This window comes from Protopterus annectens, chromosome 9.part0 (assembly GCF_019279795.1).
Source record: "Protopterus annectens isolate FY-2018-M chromosome 9.part0, PAN1.0, whole genome shotgun sequence".
Taxonomy (NCBI): domain Eukaryota; kingdom Metazoa; phylum Chordata; order Ceratodontiformes; family Protopteridae; genus Protopterus; species Protopterus annectens.
The window spans coordinates 1,835,039,717-1,835,061,043 of NC_056743.1; the positions used below are offsets into that span (position 1 = coordinate 1,835,039,717).

General features: G+C 34.5%; 1 protein-coding gene across 1 annotated transcript in view; it reads left to right on the plus strand.

Annotated features, from left to right (window-relative positions):
- LOC122812286 (signal-regulatory protein beta-2-like) overlaps positions 1–21,327 on the plus strand; it is a 509,565-nt gene that overhangs the window by 232,737 nt on the left and 255,501 nt on the right. The window lies entirely within an intron of this gene.

Below are 21,327 nucleotides of genomic sequence, written 5' to 3' on the forward strand. Positions count from 1 at the left end.
GCAGTCAGTATGGTATATATATATATACTACTGGTACTGTAAAGGTATATGCCTGTTTTCCCCCCCCACTGTAGTGTGATCCTGAAGTTGATATATATAGTTGGGGGGTTGTGGGGTTGTAGCCCCCCAGTTATTTTGAGTACATATTGTCTTCTGGAGAGACGTAGTCATTGGTGTTGTAACTATGCATGTGTGTGGTTTAAAATGTATTACTTTGAAGTTTTTGGTAAAATACAGTATAAAACAAACAAGGCCACACACCCCAATGTGTGGGGCTGTGAAAACCTTGAAAATGCATGTTACAGTATAAGAATATATACATATATTGTGAAGCCATCTGTTTGTATCTACTCCAGCAACAACACCCACATTCACTACAGCCCCGTGTCTGCTGATTTTCACCATACAGACATCAAGAACTGAACAAGTTGTGTAATATATAATGTTGTATGCTCACTCATGGAAAGGGTAAATTGATTGTGGTCACTGGCTTGCCCATGCAAATGCAAACAGATACATATGCTCCATATGGGTACTTTTGTCACATAGCTAGGCTACTAAACAGTTATCTGACTACTAGGCTACTAGCTGCAGATGACAGTAAGAAGCAATTTGACTCTGCAGGCCTCCCAAACTGTTCCTCACAGGGCTTGGTTAGGTGTTCTAGGATTAGTTCACCTGCAGTGAGCTAGAAAGCAGACTTGAACCATGGTGTGTGTGTCAAGTATTGCGTTCTGTAGTCTGTAAACCTAGAAATGTAGGGGTTCTAATCTCACTGCAGTCCACTTGGGGTGTGTGTGTGTGTGTGTGTGTGTGTGTGTGTGTGTGTGTGTGTGTGTGCGCATCTCCCTAAAGAACAAGTGTGAATCCCAAACTGGTATGGGTATGTAGTGCTTTGGGCTTCTCAGTTGACACAGGCCTCCAAACAGTTGTCCTGCATAAGGCCTGCTAATGTCATCTACTATAATATTACCAAAAGTCATGTGAATGTTAGATTTAAGCTATGACATGTGCATTAAGTATTGTGTTCTGTACTTTATAAACCTAGTGATTTTAGGGGCTCTAATTACCCTGTAGCCCACTTAGTATGTGTGCATGCCTCTCCCTTGCGAATCTCACACTGACTTCCAAACTGGCATGGGTTTGTACAGTTTTGGGACTTGCAGTTGATGCAGGCCTCCAAACTCTTGTCCTCAACAAGGCCTGCTGATGTCATCTACTATAACATTACCTAAAGTCTTGATAATGTTAGAACTGAGCTGTAGCATGTGCAATAAGTAGTGAGTTTTGTAGTCTGTAAATGTAAATAGGTTATATTCTCACTGCAACCAATTGTGTGTGTCTCTTCATAAAGAGCGGTATACATTTGAATTCCACAATGACATGGTTTTGCATTGTTTTGGACTTGCAGTTGACGCAGGCCTCCACACTCTTGTATTGCACAAGGCCTGCTGATGTCATCTACTATAACATTACCTAAAGTCATGCAAATGTCAGATTTGAGTTGTGATACATGTGATAAGAACTGTGTTTTGTAATTTGTAAACTTCAATAGATATGGGTTATATTCTCCCTGTAGCCCACTGTGTGTTTCTTTTAATAAAAAAAGAGTAAAAGTATATGCATCATAAAGAAGAGTATAGGTGAGAATTCCACAACGGCATGGTTTTGCACTGTTTTGGGCCTTACAGTTGACGCAGGCCTCCAAACTTTTATCTTGCACAAGACCTGCTGGTGTCATCTACAATAACCTCGCCTAAAGTGATATTAAAGTGAGACTTGTGCTGAAGTGCGTGAGATAAATACTGTGTACTGTAGTCTGAAAACTTTGAAAGGTAGGGGGTTCTTTTCTCACTGCAGCCAACTTGGTGTGTGTGTGTGTGTGTGTGTGTGTGTGTGTGTGTGTGTGTGTGTGTGTGTGTGTGTGTGTGTGTGTGTGTGTGTGTGTTCTATTCCATATTCAGTACATGTAGATAGGTAGTGGGTATGTGTGTGTGCGTGTGTTTGTGTGTGAGTGTGGGCGTGTGTGCGCGCACGCGCGCGCACGTGTGTGTGTGTGTGTGTGTGTGTGTGTGTGTGTGTGTGTGTGTGTGTGTGTGTGTGTGTGTGTGTGTGTGTATGAGCTGTTAGTCACTGCATTTTACATCAGCCTATGGGACACTGTCCACTTCTCTTCAACGCACACTGCTAATATTATTAGCAATAGATTGTTGCTTGTGTATACATCACAACAGACCATGGTTACTCAGTGGCCTGACAGATGCGTACATGTAAGATGTTATTAAGTTTATGGTGTCATTCTAAGGTAAAATAGTACCTGACAACGTGGGATAACATGGTGGATTGAGTATGCTGCTTTGCCAGGCATGTGTCACTTGCTTGAACCATAATCCCTTTATTAGGCATGGTGGCAAGAGCAGACTTACAAATGTGACAATGTACAACTTCAGCAAAGTAAGGGTCATGCTGGTAAATCTTTGGGGTTCAGAGTGTAAAACTCACTCTCTGTAGTCACTCTTTGCAGTGAAGATGTGGATGTGTCTGCAGCCACAGAAAAGTTATTCAAGTATGCAGTAAGTATTCTGGCCTTTCAAGACTACAATGTCTTTCAAACAACCAGACAGCAAATGGAAGTTGTGTGACCTAATGTGGGACTAAGGTTATGTGTTGCCGGAACATAAATATACAGTAAGACATACATAAGACATGCTGGAGGGACAGGAACATTTTTCAAAGGTTGACACTCCTCTACAGTAAGCCTTAAATCTATTTCAAGCAGAGCACCTCGATTACCCTGTTGAAAGGCAATCTGCATGAATTGAAGTAAAAATATTATCTAACATGGATCACTGCCACTGTGGACCTTGCTAGACAACCCTTGGACATCTAGGTCATCTGACATTGAACATTACATATTACATTGTGATGCAACAGGTATGCTCCTAATCACTATCAGCTCACTACCGTAGTCACATCCTATAACCTCGGAACCTACGACAAAATACATGCAAAACTGAACATTATACTGTATTACCATTCTGATGACATTTGTCTTCTGTGCTGACATACAGTCCTATGTTCTGACACTGATGGGTTGATTGTAGATGTGTATCCATAGGTGTGTACTATACAATCCTGAAAGAAAAACATAGATATTTCCAGGAGACACATTTCATTGTGTGACTCCACAGCCCTTACAACATTGTCCATTTTAACATAGACAAATTATTATGGTATACACAGTATAAATGGCAAAGTACGATGCCTGTAAATGACCAGTACAAGTAGTATGTCAACAGCACCAATGGATGAAAGGAATTCATACTAATGTAGATAGTCACCCTGTGCATCAGTCACATAGCTTTATGTCCCTGCATCCATATGAAAGATGATAGGGATGTGACACAGTTATCATCACTTTCACAGGGTGTTGTGTGAGGGTGCAAGAGGCCTAGGCTGACACAATAGGTTGCCAAGTACGTGTGCACAATAGCAATGAAAGCAGGCAAGATGGACCATGGAAATGTTGTATGTGTGTCTGTAGATGTCCTCAATGTGACATTGGTGTGTGAGTGTCAACATGAACACAGCCACGCTCAATGCTAGCCCTATGTCTCTGTAAGTTGGACTGCTGTGAGCCACGCATGGTAGAGCTGACAGTTCATTGTCTCTGCCCATGAACATGATAACTGAATGATGTCTGCGGGTCATGTGTCCTTCACAGGAATGTCCAGGACCACAATCCCATGGCCTGCTACATCTTGGTGTGGACAGCACAGTCCCATCTGGAGCACTGGATGTACTGTCACTATGGCAGCATGATTGGGCAAGGCCTCGTTGACTCTTGGCAAATGTAGTTGTTGATCTATGCCCACAAAACTGACACTCAACTCCAGTCAGCTGTTCCATCACATACAATGTGCATTCCATGACAGCCTGTGATCTGTCTCAGACCTATCTTCTTCCACTGTGTCAGTCAACCAATCCAAGGTATCAACAACACGGTAGAGGCAGTCATGGATGTCTGACTGTGCTACATCCATAACCCTGAGCACTTGTCAGGAGTTCCTTTCTGAACATGCCTGTGCCTTCATGATGGCCCTAAACATACACTGAGTGACATGTGTTGAGACACCTGGAACAGGTGGTAGAGGGGCAGCAGGCCTCCTATGAGCACCTCTATCAATCTGCTGGTGTGGATCTTCAACAACAGTTTGTCTGCGGCCAATGTCAATAGTCACTGAAGCCACAGTAGCCACACTTCTCAGTTCAATGTCTCCACCCTTCAACTGTCCAATATCTGTGGTCTCAGGGGATTGGATATGCATAGGCATACTGGCTGTGTACAGTGATAATGAGGGTGGCTGAGGGATGTAAACCTCTGTGTCTGGTTTAGCCTCTGAAACCCCCATCTATGCCCTCAATTTGGCCACTATCATCATCAGAGTCTGAAGAGACACTGACATCAGGTGGTGTCAGGGACAAAGACCAACCTTCCTCGTTACCTGTGATAAAAAGGAAAAAGCAATACATTAATACCTGCACTACAATGCTCGGCACTACTGTGGTACAATATATGTTAACCCGTATACACTGCTGACACTATTATAGACTTGTGTACCTCCCAACTTCAGAGAGTAGGACATCTGGACATATATTCCTAACCCTACTCAGTAATGATTTGGAAAAAAATTTGTTAGAAAACAATTTTATGAAAAAAAATAAATGATGTACACTGGACATTCTGCAAAAATCTGTACAGTTGACAGTTATGACAATTAATGTCCTGACAATAGTTTTCATGTCAATCACTATGATCATACCTATGAGTTAGGGGTATGAGTCAAAACTGTGGAATATCAGAAAATATCTGTATAATTGACAATTATGCAGACAGTACATCAATTCAGCCAGCAGGCCTAGGATGACACTTTAGCTAATACAGTGCAATATATCTACATTTCTGCCATAACAGTATTCTGCTTACCAGCAGCAGGAGCACAGTCTCTTCCAATTCCTGACCTTCATGAAAAAAGTTGAGGAAGAGGTAATATCAACAGCACCACATGTTACGGTATAACAGGGGATAACACATCCAATAATCTCATATCTACATCAACTGCAATGTTAAAAGGTATGTGGATGACAATCTCTACATGAGCTTAAAACAGCAGCTAACTTACTTCCTCCCCAAGAAAAACACCTGACACCCATGTAAAACTATATACACCTTGACAAGATGAATGTAACAGTATTCTACTACTGATCAAACTAAGCATACCTGGAAGCTCCTCTTAAGTGGCACAGGTGGCACCCACGTTCACAACATATTGGTTGATGGATGTCTGGGAGCTGCCCTGTGTAGCAGAGTTTGCCAGCAATTCCTTTGTGGCTGTGAGAGGAGGTTCTGTTGCAGGCCCACCACCAGTGACCTGAGGATCCCTGGCCACATCAGCTGCCCACCTTCTTGCTGCATTAATCATGACTGTGGCATGGTGTTGCACCTGCTCGTAGCTACTATATTGATGACCCACGGCATTGATGCTGTGCACCAGTTCATCCCACAGAGCTGCACATTCTGACCTATTTTCCCACCCTCAGGACAGCATAACTTAATAACGTTGTTGCAATGCCTCAATGATGAGGTGATTTTCCACCGCAGAAAATGGTGTCCTGTAACGTGCATGCATAATGTTTACTGTAATATAAAAAAATGAGAACACATATAAGAATCACATACATATGAATAAACTATGTAGAGATACAGCAGTAAAGAAAGGTTCTCAGTATTCACAGCTTGATTACACATATTATACTGAACAGTGGGCCAAAACTAAAATGGTGTGGGTGCAACTAGGACAGTAACAATAGTGATATATTCCTGTTTGTGCCATGACAGATACTCATGTATGCTCGCACACCCAACACAGCAGTCCATTGTTGTATGCACCATAGCAGAAAATATTCCCCCAAAAAATAAAAATAAACACTAGTTTCACCAAAGCAGCAGTGTACTATTACAACAGTTGTCAAAGGAAGTCACCAGGTGACCTGTGTGCCTAGTATTCACACAGCATTATACCCTTGGTGTACTCTACATCCTCTGCATGAGTAACAGGGCTGGACATCAATGCCATGTCATCAATACAGTTCTAACAAAGGCTTACTGATGTAATCCCCATTCTTCCTACAGGAGCAGCCTTAGGTGAACTGGTGTCCAAGGCAAAAGGGCTCCACAGCGCCCCCCACCACACTACCCGGTGCCCCCATCCTGGTATACCTACAACAAATTAATACTGGAATAGCATCCCTGTTAGAGCAGTGCCCTAGACGGCCACCTAGTTGGCCTATGCCTAAGGCTGGCTATGTCTCCCTAAGTGTATTCAAACATATGCATCATGTAGGAAACAAAATGGATACATGCCTAATGGAGTACAATACTCCTTTGTTGAAAGATACTGCTCTACAAGAAATGTGTCAACAAGTTAGACATAGGAAGTAACTCTCATCCACACTGACTTGTCTAGCTACAAATTTGCCTTTTTATGCTAATTTTCATTAGCAATTGATTGCATCTGAACTAATCTGTGCATCAGAAATACTAAATGTAGCTTACACAGCTGATTTGCAGTATAATCAGCCAATTCCATGCAACTATTCAACAAGATAAAGGCATCAATGTAGATTCCATCCTTTTTCTTATATGTTGAGGTGAAAATTAGTGGGGTAAAGATACAACATCAGCACAGAATGTTTGTAGCAGCTACTTTTTACATACAGATGTGTGTGATGCAGGCTGAAGCTGCTGCTGCTGGCAATAGATATAGACAGAGAGGGTGATGACTTTTCCGGACCACAACACAAAAGAGTAACTGTGGGACCTGTGGCAGCCTTAATTAACAGCCAAAGCTAGATTGAGGAAACTCATCCCCCTGGAAATTAAGGTATGTGTTTAAGGTAGGTATGTTAGCCACAGGTATCATTAGCAGAGTAAAAGACAACATGCTTGGTGTGTCCTAGAACAAGGTATGGGGTACATTAACCATAATGTCAACCACTCAAACAGCTGCCAAATCATGTGTAATGTCATGCTAGTCATCTGGAACATATGTGCTGGCAACCCTTGCTTCTCGCATGACTTCCAAATATGGCTGTTACTTTTGCACTTGTGGTTGTCTAGAATATCACTGGCAAGTCATTGAGGACTGCAGTCTGGAATTACTGGACCATATTTGGATTACATACTTCAAATTCCTATCAGAAATTATTCTAATTGATAATGTGACATTCTAGGGACTTTCTAGGGTTGTAATAGCGATATTTAAAATGTATTCTTATCTGTAGGCTTTTGACTTCCATTATTTAGAAGCAGATGTTCCATCTGTATTGCATTGGGTGGATAAATAGATGATGACACAGTCATACATATCACAATTTATAATATATGTACATTATTATAAATGTATCTTAAATGCTAGTCTTTGAACTCAGGACCATGTGAACCAAAAATTAAATGTTTTCAAAACATTTCTCTATTGAGCTACAGCATCAGTGATATTGCATGCGTGTTTTTACATGTTGTACAGATAATTGCACACTGAACTGCTGTTACATACCTTACTTACATCTATTACTATATGTAAGGCTTTACAGAGATGTATTTATCTACCAGATTCCCAGTTAAATTCCTATTTTTCCATTAATCTTTTAGCAGATTTGCTACATGATGTGGCACAATGCACAGCATCATGTAAACATGCTTAATGATGACAAAAATGACAGTTACTATGTTTTGCTTACAACACGTGTCTTAAGAAATTAGTAGTGTGGCTTGGTGGGTTGATGCACTACTGTTCAGGTGAGATGGTACTGGGCCCAAAATAGGGCATAGGTGAACTTTTTGAACGTGGTTATCATGCTTTCACTTAAATGTAATAACACACCGCCATTTAGCTTAACTTAGACATGCTGCCCATAGTGCAGCATCTCGTATATTTTCTTTAAAGAAAAGAAAATTGGGGTGATAGGAAAGTGCTGAAAAGGGGCGCAAGCAGGGGGTAAACCATAGTGAAAAGCAGGTAGGAATGCACAGGAAGGGTATAGGAAAGGACCATAGCTATCCATTTCTTCAACAGCAACAACTGTGTACGTGTAAAGATTTTTTAGCTGAATTTGGACTGTCACCCCAGAGAGAAGGGTGACAACAACATAAGTGCGTTGTCAAGGCAATTGGACCAAATTAAGTGTGTTTGGTGGACGTGTGCAAAAAGGGCAGCTATGTATTGGGTGATAGGTGTTTTTTTTTTCAGCACAGGTGGCCTTTTGTTTTTTAAAGAGAGATTGGAATATTGGGGAAGGGATATAGGTATGTGTGGGGAAGGTAAGTTGGGAAGGTGAGGAAGAGTTTGCAGACAGAAAAGAAATACAAGACAGCACACAGGGATGGTGAGAGACACAAAAGGAGGTGAACACCTTGGTTGGGGAGGGGGAGATCCATGTCTCATGGATATCAGGCACGGTAACAGAGTGACTCAAGTCCTTACTCATGGGACTGTCAGCTCTGCACCTTCACTGCTCCTGTGGATGCAGTGGCTAATGCTGGCACTTGCGGCCAGCCTGCCACAACAGGATGTACAGTATGCTCTCCATCTGGCACAGGTGTCTGCCCACAGTTTGCTGCACAAGCCTACACACCATGCCTGGCAGTTGTTTGTGGGTGACATAGGCATCCTCTCTGCCTCTACTCCTAGAAAGGGTCACAATCCCAGCCTCTGGGGTGGATCTATCTGAAGGTGCAGGTAGTGCAGGAGCAGCAGGGGGAAGCGCCACCAGGTTGCAGTGCAGACATGCTGGGCTCCAATGTCTCAGCCAGGGGAGTCAAGGCAGGTAATGTAATGAATAAGATAAAAGAAATAATAATGAATAATGGAAAAGATTGAAAAATAATATAATGAGTAACACAGCACTAAATAATGTAAATGAAAATTCATTTAACAACAAAGTAATATTAAATTACACATAAGGACAACATAAGAGGTAATACCAAAGAATATGATAATAGCAAATGATAATAGTAAATATATTGATTAAACAAATAAGAAGAGAAGGGGTGGAGTGAGAGAAAAAAGATGACATTAGTAACTTCAGAGATATAACAAAACATACTACACATAAGTACTTTTATATATGATAGATTTTACTTCTAACACTAATGTATGACATGTATTATTTGAAATACTACCCTGTTCCTTACATACACACTATAGTTCAGATCATATTGCATCCAGCAATCATTTAATGCTGCTTATATTGGATATATGATGTTCCATGCACATGCCTCTCAACCTCTTATCATGAGAAATTCTGTCCCAAGACATACATAATGGTGGGACAAAGGAACAACAATAGGGAACATTCTTGCATAGTGTGCTCTTACAATAGGAGCAATGTGTTAAGATAACAGATTTGGCATTAAAATGCATTTTCAGAGCTGTCTAATATCTACAATTCAGAGGTCTGACGTTTCCTTTTTTGACATTGATCCACACCAGTTTGCCAGTGTCTGGACAGTAAAACAAGATAATATACTAAACAGACCACACATATGGGGCAATATTTAGTACAGTCTGCAAAAATCATGACAGTTGAGAGGTATGGTCATGTACACTGATTACACTTGACAACTGGACAGTCATGGCACAGGTCTATGGGTGTGCACTTCACATGCAAGCATGGTTATGTTTTATTGATGAAATGCTAGAACGGTATTGAAAACAGCACATTTCAGTTGACTAGTGTGGGATTAGAACACATAAGCAGTGACTACAATAATCATGAACATTTTATTTGAAATACATTATCAGAGTGCTGTCAACTTTTGCATTTTATTTATCCATGTTGTTTCAAATCTTGCATTTACACACATAGATAGCTGCCTATGACTTCTGTTAACATACATGTTTAACATAATCAGTTATTGACTGCAATCTACAATGTTATGGACTCATAATCTAGGTATTCAGCAACATTAAATAATGGTGGAAAGGTATGCTACACAGTACTACAAGCTTACTTCCTTTTAAAGTTCAGATATGCACCGCCACATTAATGAAAGTCTATCATGATGTCTCACGTATTTCATACATGACTGCTAAGACTGCAATATCTGTACTTTTTTATTTTTTATTAATTTATTCATTCAATTAGTACTTTATTGATTTTCTTACATACCATGTGCTTGCTTCATCCTGGCCAAACACCTTGCATGGGACCACATGTTGCAAGGCCTCTCTTCTGAGGTTGTGGTTAGAGAGGGAAACCATTATGCATTTCAGTTTTGCAAATATTCAGCTTGTATAGTTATAATTTACTAGACAAAATACTTATATATCTGTGAGGTGTTCCCCACCTGTGCTTCTTGGAGCCACTAATCCAAAGTATCCCTCTCCCTTTGTTAGAGGTTGTCAAAATGGTGATGACACTGCTCCCCAGTGAAAGGGCTACCAGTCACACTGGTCAGGTCCCTGGCCAAACTATCCCAGGCTTCACACTAACATTCTGAGTCAAGGTAGTTCTCCTGCAGCAGCCTGGGTCTATGGTGCTATGCTAGGAGTCCAATAAAAACTCTTGACTCCTAAACACCCCAAAACTGTGTCAGAAAGCACACTCATTACCCTATAACAGCCATACCCACACACAAGATTACACTCCAAAGAATTCTGAGCAATTCCCCACCAACTGCCCTTTAAATAAGTTGCATTCCCACCATTAATACTGAAACTTTCAAAAATGTGCTGTATCACTTACCATCATGCAAACATGGAAAACCCATGTTTAAGTGATGCTTAGCAATGCGCAAACATGAAAAACCATTACCCATGTTTAAGCAATGCTTAGCATTGTGCAGCTTTTCTAAATATTGCAATAATTGAATTTAAAGTAAACAGATGTTTCAGTGATCTAGCAGAGTTTCACAGCACTATATATAAAGGTATCACTGCCCAGGACCTAAAACACTATGGGTCATCACTTAACCTATCTCGCCACTAGAGGAGTGAAGGGAACTCATGTATTTTCACATATAATGCGGTGTTGCTACTGTAAGCATAGTGCAGCTTCATTGCATGGGTGTGCATGGTGCCCAGCATCCTGCAGCTAAAACAATTGAAAGCATCTGTTTTTTTTATTTTTAGATGTCTGGTGCACACCTGATGTATAGGTGTGCAGAGCTAAGCATAGATAAATAATGTGGTGCATCATGCAAACATGCACATAAAATGGAAATAATTAAGAAATACAACCTCGTGAAATAATTGCATACACAGCTCCAAAAATATTTCTTATACTCCTTTCGGTCAAGTTAACAGGTTGACATGTATGTGGGCGTGCCATTGGCATTACACAGATTCATTATCAGTGTTGTTCTGTGAGGTTTTGCACCTCAAAACTTCCCTTTGGTGCACCACACTATTAATATGTATGGCAGGCTGCTGAGGTATGATTGTGGCCATGTGCATGGAGACATACACTGTAGGGTCTTCATGGAGCCTACAAGGACTTTATTGAATCCCGAGGAATCTCTCTAATAATTAATTTGGGTAATTGAACTTTATACATAAGTTAAAGAAGTGAATTTCTAAATGAGATCAGAAATTGATTGTCATCTTTGTTTAGGCAATATGTTTAACATGTTATACAGATTGGGAACATTAGTATCTAAAGTCCGTAGGACTATAAATAAGTTACAGTAGTTTTTAATAAAATTTTAACTAATTTTCTATTAAAAAGGAAATAAAGGACTTTTAGATATGTATAATTCACAATATAAATATATACAATAGTATAAAATTATTAGTAACAATGACAATCAACTATTAAATATATCTTCAATATATAAATGGAATTTCGTAATAAAATGAAACATGCCTTCTTTAAAGTTAATTTCTGTTAATGTAAATGGAGTAAATAGTAGCATTAAAATGTAATCATTAATGAAATATTTGAAAATCAATAAAACTGAAATATTCTACAAAAACACATTTTTAGACAATAGCATACAATTGTTAAGTAATGCAAGTTATAAAGTGTCAGTTTTATCCTCATTTAATAAAAAAGAAGAGGCACTGCTATCTTATGGAGAAAAAGTTTGCTAATGGCAAAAATGATTTTAACAAATATAAAAATCCCAAAGGAATGTGTTCAATAGTCATTATTATTTCTAAGGAAAAAAGTACATTTTAGCATTTTATTAGATCCAGGCCTAGGTTTAAAAGCAGCGAAAAACTATTTGGAAATCTTGGACAGTCTTTGAAAATGTAGTTTCCTTATTGCAAGAGATTTTAATTGTATTTAAGATAAAAAATACAAGTACTATTAAAAGCATTAAATGATCTGCTAGTACTAAAGTTTTAAATAAATGGACTAATAAGATCTAAGAGATTTGATTTTACAGAAAAAACTATCACTTTTTTATTCATTATTCAATTGCCCATAGTACACAAATCCATACAAAATATATATTTCTATAGATATAATAAGCAAAATTTAAACATTTAGCATTATCCCTTGCCCACAAATTGATCATAATTATGTATGAATATAAACTTAGACTTTAGAAATTTCCAATTAGTGTATAAAGTACCAGCATATATGATAATGTTAAAATAACTGAAATCTCATCTTTTAGAGCAAATTGAAAATTTTATCCAAATAAGTGATATGGGATGGTTAACAACATTATGTAACAGAATACGTGGGAAAATGAGTATTAAAATTGAAAAATAAAATGGAACAAAGAAGTTTGTAATGCAGGAAAACTTACATTATGCTAGACTAAATTAACAAGATTCAAAAGTTAAAAATTCAAAAATAATAAAGGATTTAACCAAAAGATATCAAGAAATACTTAGTTATAAACTGAAATTCCTTTAGTAATTTTTAAATTACATAGTTTTCCAATGTCTCCAAAACTCCTTCATTATTTATCAAAACAGAAGCAAATAACTATAAAAGGAGAAAATAATATTTTATATCCAATACCAAAATGTATACATTAGACTTAGAATAAATGCTATCAGTCTTTAAAGACTATCACAAAAACTTAAATAATATCATAACTGAAGATAAAGCAATTGATAGAAAAACAATTTCCAATGAGTTTAATGAAGATCACATAAAAAAAGATAAACTTCTTGCTATAATGAAACTTACATATGTTATCAAATTAAGCAAAACATGTAAAGCCCCAGGTAAAGATAGTGTAAATGCAGAAATATATAAATGATTCCCAATAAAATAATTAATTTATTAAATGAAACCTTTAATTTAATTTACAATACAAAGCAAATTTCCTCCCTCTTGGAACTATACTTTAATATCAGCAATATTTAAACAAGGAAAAAAGAAAGTATTAGTCTCATCCTAGAGACCATTTTCAGTATTAAATGCTGAATATAACTTATAGACTAGGAGAGATAATAGATGACTTTATAAATAAAGATCAAACCAACTTTTACTGTAACTAGATTAACATTTGACAATATAAAAAGGGTGATCCCAAAATTGGATATAGATAAAAATTAAAAAAAAATAGCTGCAATTGGACTTGATATTAAAAAAAGCTTTTGATTCAGTTGATTGGATTTTTGGTTTAAGCATTAATTGTTATTACATTTCCCAGCACATTTCTTAAGTTAATAAAACCTTTACATGGAAATTTGTATGCTTTTATTAAAAATATAAGTGTTGTATCAAATTCATTTAAGTTGAATAAAGATATTGGCAAGGTAGTCCATTGTCATCATTAATATTTGTTTTAGTCATTGAATCATTTGCAAATAGTATCAGAAATAAGAGAATGTGGTAAAGGAGACAGAGTGCCGATAATGCTTAATGGCTCTGAGGAGCCTCCTAGTTGATTCTCGGCAATAAAGTTTTTTGTTTAAAAAAATGTATATTAATAATGAAAGGGCTGTTTTAAACCACATGTACACATATTGATGGTCTCCCGACACATTGTTTAGCTCATTAAGTTGATTCTTGATAAAAAAACACACAATAGTTATGTAATGTATGATTTTAGTAAATCTAGACATAAAATATATAATCATCATATAAGATGAAGCAGTCTGCTGAATTTAGATATTAAAGACAGGATTTAATAACATGGGCTTGTGTATAATAACACTACTGCCTTAACTTGTCATAAATGACATACACTACATTGAACATCAAGGGGAAGCATGATGATTGTCTTATACAAGTAAATATGCATAACAAGTCATGAAATTGCTTTAACTTGAATTGTAGTTTTTGTAACCCATCTTGACCATATATAATACTTAAGCGGTTACCAAGGTAACTAATGTTTTATACATGACATCAAACTGACAAAGTTGTTCAAGAGAAACAACAAAAGCCTGAACTTGAAATGTCACAGAATGTAACAATCATTTTCTGAGCAAATAGTATTAAATTGACAATAGACAATTTAATAACATGGGCTTGAGTATACCAACACTACTGTTTTAACTTGGCATAAATGACATGCACTATATTGAACATCAAGGGGAAGCATGATGATTTTCTCATATAGATAGGTATAACAAGTCATATAATTGCTTTAACTTGAATTGTGGTTTTGTAAAACATCTTGACCATACATAATACCTAAGCTGTTACCAAGGTAACTAATGTTTTATAAATGACATCAAACTGACAAAGTTGGTCAAAGGAAACAATAGAAGTCTGAACTAGAAATGTCACAGATGGTAACAATCACATTCTGAACAAATGTTATTAAATTGACAATAATCACTCAGTTTAACCTTTGCTGATTATACAAAATAGAATGTTGCCATTTTAATCTAAAAATTTTCAGTATATGCCATAAAATGGCAATTTATGAATATGGAAAGGGAACTTGTAATCAGTAATCACAATAAGTGAATTTGTTGTCTTTAACCTAAAATTTCACTCATTTTATAATAAGAAATTACAGATATGAAAATCCTTATGTGTAGGAAATGAGGAAGAGGGATGTACTCATAATTAAAATGCACTAACTTTCATCAATGTTTACATAAAACAAATGTGATGCTTTAAGTAAGTTAGCAACAAAGTGATTACTTAAATGTTGGTAAACAATGAAATATAACTTCTGATATATCCAGTAATATATATTCTATTATAAACATTAGGTATAAATATTATTACCATCTATTTATACTAAGTAATACATTTTGAAAGACTTCATCAATAAGGGTGAATATGTTAAATAACAGTGTGCTATAATCATTTACTGAGGTTTTATATATGATACATACTACTTTACTATGATTGAATTGCTTGTCATCTATCTTTCATGTAAATATTAATTGCTTGTACAATAAGTAGACATTTATATTGTATTAGAATTCTGTCTAATCTACAATAGTACTATATCTGTTCAAAATAATATAAATGTTGCTTATTCCCATTACAAATATTCTCCATATGATAATTCAATTTATGGAGCTCAGAAGTGCTGGATTGTCAAGGTACAAGTGATAATCTGATGGACTTGGGTTTATCCATCAGATTAGGAATGATTTTCATTACATGGCTAGTGTGGATCTTAGTTTTGTTAACATTTATTTATTTAAATTTGATATTTTACAAAAAACATTTTTAGTATGCCTGACCAAAACATTACTTTATTGGTAAACACTCGTAGTGTAAAACTGATAATTTCCTTCAAAAGCTCAAACATATACTTTATAGTTATCAGGGGAAAATGTTTAATAGCCACAATAAAATAAAAAACATAGTCTAAATAACCTAAGATGGATTTAACTTTAATATCTTTAAATACCAATGGCTTCAACAATCCTAGTAAGAGATCAAATCTACATTGTCTTGCTTCAAGAAACTCATTTCAAAACAAATGACAATTACAAATGGAATACTAAGGAATATATGATGTTGGTGCAATCCACTTATAAGACAAAGACAAAAGGGGTAACAACCTTATGGAAAGCAAGTGTGATTAACCCAGAAATCATTTATAAGTATGAAGGTAAAGAAGGCCTTATGGCATTAGTAATAGTTAAATATAATAACAGAACATGGACCCTAGCCAATTTATACTGATTAACAGGCATTGGATCAGGAACTGTTAAAAACACTTGGATTTCATTTCCAATAATTATAAAGGCAACTTAATATTAGGAGACTATATATTTGATATTTTTGAAACTACAAATAAAAGACCACTGAGTACATCTGCTGTATCAAAAGCTTTAAACAAGTGGGTAGAATCATTTCATCTTTTAGATATTTTCAAATTTAAAGAAAATAAATCTTTGTTGTTTTCCCATCAAGATCACAGATTTGGTATCCAAACTAGAATAGATATAATATTTGCTGCCCATGACTTACACTTTAAAATCATTAATTTCAAAATTATTCTCTAGCCCCTTTTCAGACCACAATTCATTGATACTAAAACTTCAAAATGGGTACAAACTATTAATCTTTAACTCCAGAATTCCAGCATATATAACTAAAATTACCCTGGTTATTATCTGAATTACAGCTCTTCTTAGATATTAATTATACCACAGAGATAAATAAAATAATGATATGGGACTCATTAAAAGTTTACATATATGGTAAAACCTTAACTTGGTATAAAAAAATCAGAGAATTGGATTCTGAATTATTAGATCTACAATCCAAACTTTTGTCAGTAAAAGCTGAAAAAAATTAAAATCATTTGGAGATGAAATAGAAAGTAGAAGTATTAAACAATAAATACAATGAAATTCTAACACATAAAACTAGTTTATCTTTAGAAAAACTAAAAATGAATACCTTGGCCACTTCTCCCAAATATCTACATAATTTATCTACAAGAATCAAAATACAAATGAAAAGCTAATAATATTAAAAGTATCTTCCATGAAAATAAATGGAAAAATGTCTCGGATATAGGTGACATTCTTGATGGCTATAGAAATTACAGATACAATAAAAGACAGTAAAATAATAAAGCTCCAGGTATAGATGGCATAATTATGGAAATATATAAACTTTTTCCTTCAAAGATACTATCCCTCTTCCATAAAACTCTATTAGAAATTCAGTCACAAGCTTTAGTACCACCCTCTTGGAAATATTCCTTAATCACACCAATCCTAAATGAAAACAAATCCCCAAACCTCTGTACCTCATATAGACCTATATCATTACTAAATAATGACTATAAGATATTTATGACAATATTAACTAACAGAATAAAAATACCACCATCCAAACCAATAAGCAATATCAAACTGGATTTATATATCATAGACACACACATAACAATATTAAAAGGATAATTTCTCTTATAGATTATATTAATAAAGAAAATAAAGAAACACTCATAATTGTCTTAGATATAGAGAAAGTCTTTAATTCCCTCAATTGTGACTATTTATTCAAAATTCCGGTATTATTTGAATTTCCTCCTTCATTTGTTTAGCTTCTAAAGAATATATATGCAAGTAATTTAGTGTATGTTAAGTTAGGTCCTTTCACCTCTGAATCTATACATATAACAAAGGGTACTAAACAAGGATGTCCCATATCACCGATTCTGTTTGCTTTGGCTATTGAAATATTGGCAGATTCAATATGTAGCAATACAAAAATCAAAGGAGTAGATGTTTATGAACAATACAATTCTAAAGTAATGCTCTTTGCTGATGACATATTATTAACATTATCCAATACAAAAGAGACATTAGAAAAATAAGATATTTTAATTGGCACATTTTACAGGACTTCAGAAATCCATTTCAATAAATCAAACTCAAAATTTTTATTTTAAATAAAAATAAAGAATTGCAGATGAAGGGGAATCACATTATAGGGAAACAAGAATATACGTTAAAATATCTAGGAATTGAGTTATGCAAAGATAATAATAAATTAGTCTAAAAAAACTATAATAATATCATCAATACAATTAAAATCTCTGTGGAAAAGTGGAACAAAATAATATTAACATTTGAAGATAGACTACAGTTACTAAAAATGGTTTTACTACCCAAGATTCTATAAATAGCTTTGGCAATACAACTGTTACCAGAAAGGAATATACTCAAAGAAATAAACTCATGCCTAATAAAATGTTTATGGTTTCCTAAAAGAAACAGAATAGATTTAATACATCATTCCAGACCATGGAAACAGGGAGGATTAAACTTTCCTGATATAGAAACATATATAAAAGCATCAATATCTAAAACAATCTCAGATTGGATAAGTTCAAATTATTTTGCAAATTGGAAAAAATTACTAACTGTAATATCCATAAATGAATTTGATTTACAAAAAAAAATTTCAAATAACAGATGAAAACAATTTGCCACGGCACATATTATGTATTAGTATGTAATATACCATAACTAAGCCCACTAAAACTTGTATGATTAATTATTACATTGACTCATTTAGGAAAATTAATAATGAAAATATAGATTTAAAAATCTGGTTTGATCTTTTAACACCATTCATAGTTAGAAATAGCTATCCGCATAAAATATACAGAGAAATCATTAATTCCTGGGAACAGAAAGGAATTGTTTGTTGGTTTTAATGTATCAAAGAACTAAAAGTTCTGGATATGCAAACAATAGAAACAACATACACAATTCCACAACAAGACTGGCTAACTATGCAAAGCATTCTGATGTATTCGCAAGATTTATGCAGAATAATTATTAATTCTTCATTTAAAGAAATATCTAAATGTATGAAATATCTATATGAAATTATATATAATGATTATGACATGGGAAATAGTATTTTGAAATTTTACAAGATATTGATAAATTATAAAACAACACCCAAATCCTCATATTAAAATTATATAACAAAAGGACACTCATTACAGCTAACTGAATAAATTAAATCAAATATTTTATTATCAATAAAACATGCATCCTTTACACAATACTGGAAAGTTTTTAACTGGAAATGCTTGCACAGAGCATTCTTAACTCCAGATGGAATTATTAAAATTAATTCTTCCACAATGGGAATATGTTGGAGGTGTTAGAAAATACACAATGCAGATTGGAGTCACATTTTTTTTGACTGTGTTAAAATTAAGCTATTTTGGAATAGTATTGAAAACATTTTACAAGCTTTATTTAATTAATCATTTAACTTATCTAAATGATTATTAAATGTGTATGACTGTCCTCATTTGAATGAGTCAAATCTAGTTTGGACAATACTTGCAATCGCAAGGAAGTGTATAACAAGAAGATGGAATACGAACACAATACCAACTTTGGGAGATTTTTACATTCTATTAAAGACCACCGCATTCTTGGGCTTTAAAATTAAAGAATTAAGGATTCATCCTAAGCCATTTATTAACAATCAATGGAAAAAAGTCATATCATTAATTGACATTGTACAATAACTGAACAGATACACTCTGATAACTGGATTGTTATACCTATAACGTAATTGTATATATTGAGCTCTGCTATAGTGTCAGGCTGATGTAAATAGTGTACATACTTATTTAAAATGTTATATACAAATACTATGGAATTTATTCAACTGTATTTGAAAAATAAAAAAAAAATTGAGGAAAAAAGAAATAAGAGAATGGAGGCATATGAAGTTAATAAGGATTTTTAATCTAAAATACAACTCTGTCCTGACAACAGAGTTGTCCCTACATGGGAAAAGCCGAAAGTACATATCTTTTGATTAATTAAATAAAGACATTTAATTAAGCAAATCTATTTCATCTATGAAATTTAATGACAGCAAATCTGAAATTGTTTTGATAAATTCACAAGTAAATAATCATTTAAAAGACAGATATATTAGGTAAAAGGAAAAATTAATTACTTAGGTTTAGAAATTTACTCAGACATTAGTCAAATTATAGTTATGAATTTATACAAAGTTATTAATGAAGTGAAGTCTCTTATAGAACAATGGAATACATTGTTTTCTTATGAAGGAAAATTAATGCTTAATAAAATGATAATTTTCCTAAAAATAATATATCTTTTGCAATCATCTCACTTATCTGAGAAAAAATAAATATAATTCATATGGTTTCCAATAAAACTGAAGACAGCAGGCAAGAATTGTCTAAGAATATGGAAATATGCAATAATTAATTATCTGGATTTAGAATCCTATGTTCTAGCAGCTGTGCTTAATATAATAATTAAATGGTTAGATCCAAACAAAATAAATCATTGGAAAAAATTTCATAAGCAAATTATATTGAATCTATTAAGTTAAAATAAATTGAAAACTGTTAACAATAATTTTATTTCGATATTGATATACTATCTAGATGATAAAGTAAAAATAAAAATAGAGTCATCCTTTTTGACTTTAATAATAAAAGCATTTAGGATTTTGTATATATACATATAGATAGATATATCTGTTACTTAGAGCTATTCACATTCTGATATAATTCTATATAAAAATAATAATTTCATATATTGAAACCAAGGAAATTGCCACTAAAGTGCATGCACCAAAAGATACATAAACAAAATTATGTGCACAGACAGAGCAGGAACTGAAGATGTTACTCAAAAATAAGCAGCCTCCAAAACATCACCAAAGAAAAGTTTCTTGCCAAATCATGTTTGTTGAGTGATAACTTTTGTTCATATAATGCAAGTGGACTTCATCAGAACAAAGTTGCATGCAAGTACCAGCAAGTTTAAAAACTCTTGCATGGATCATATGATCAGTAAGACCAATCCAAAACTAAAATCAATTAGAATTAGCACACAGTTAATTAAACCCAATTATTATAACCTAGCTGCCTACTTTACGTAAAGGAATAGACATGCATCAATTACTTACCGGTTAGTAAAGACTACCATGCATTGTTTCTTGAAAAATACAAAAAGACATTTAACATAGTCAATACTTGATAAAAGTAAATACCAATATTAAAAACTTGAGAGTTAAAAAATTGCAAAGTTAAAAACAACACTACAAATTATTCAGTGTAGCAAACAATGAAAGATTGTCACATATTATAATAGTATAACCATGGAAGGGTAATAAAGAAATCATAACTTGGCCACCCTCTGTTTTAATACAAGCAATAAAGAAATATAATTTTTCAAACTCAACAGTTCAGTGGTATTCAACTTGAGTTGCCACAGCAACTCATGAACTATCCCAATCACTGGGTTCTATCCTATCCACATAACAAAATAAAAGGATTGAAGTCAACAAAACAACTGAACTGAACATCTGCATAGCACATTGTTGGTATTGCCTTTCAAAATATCAAAATTG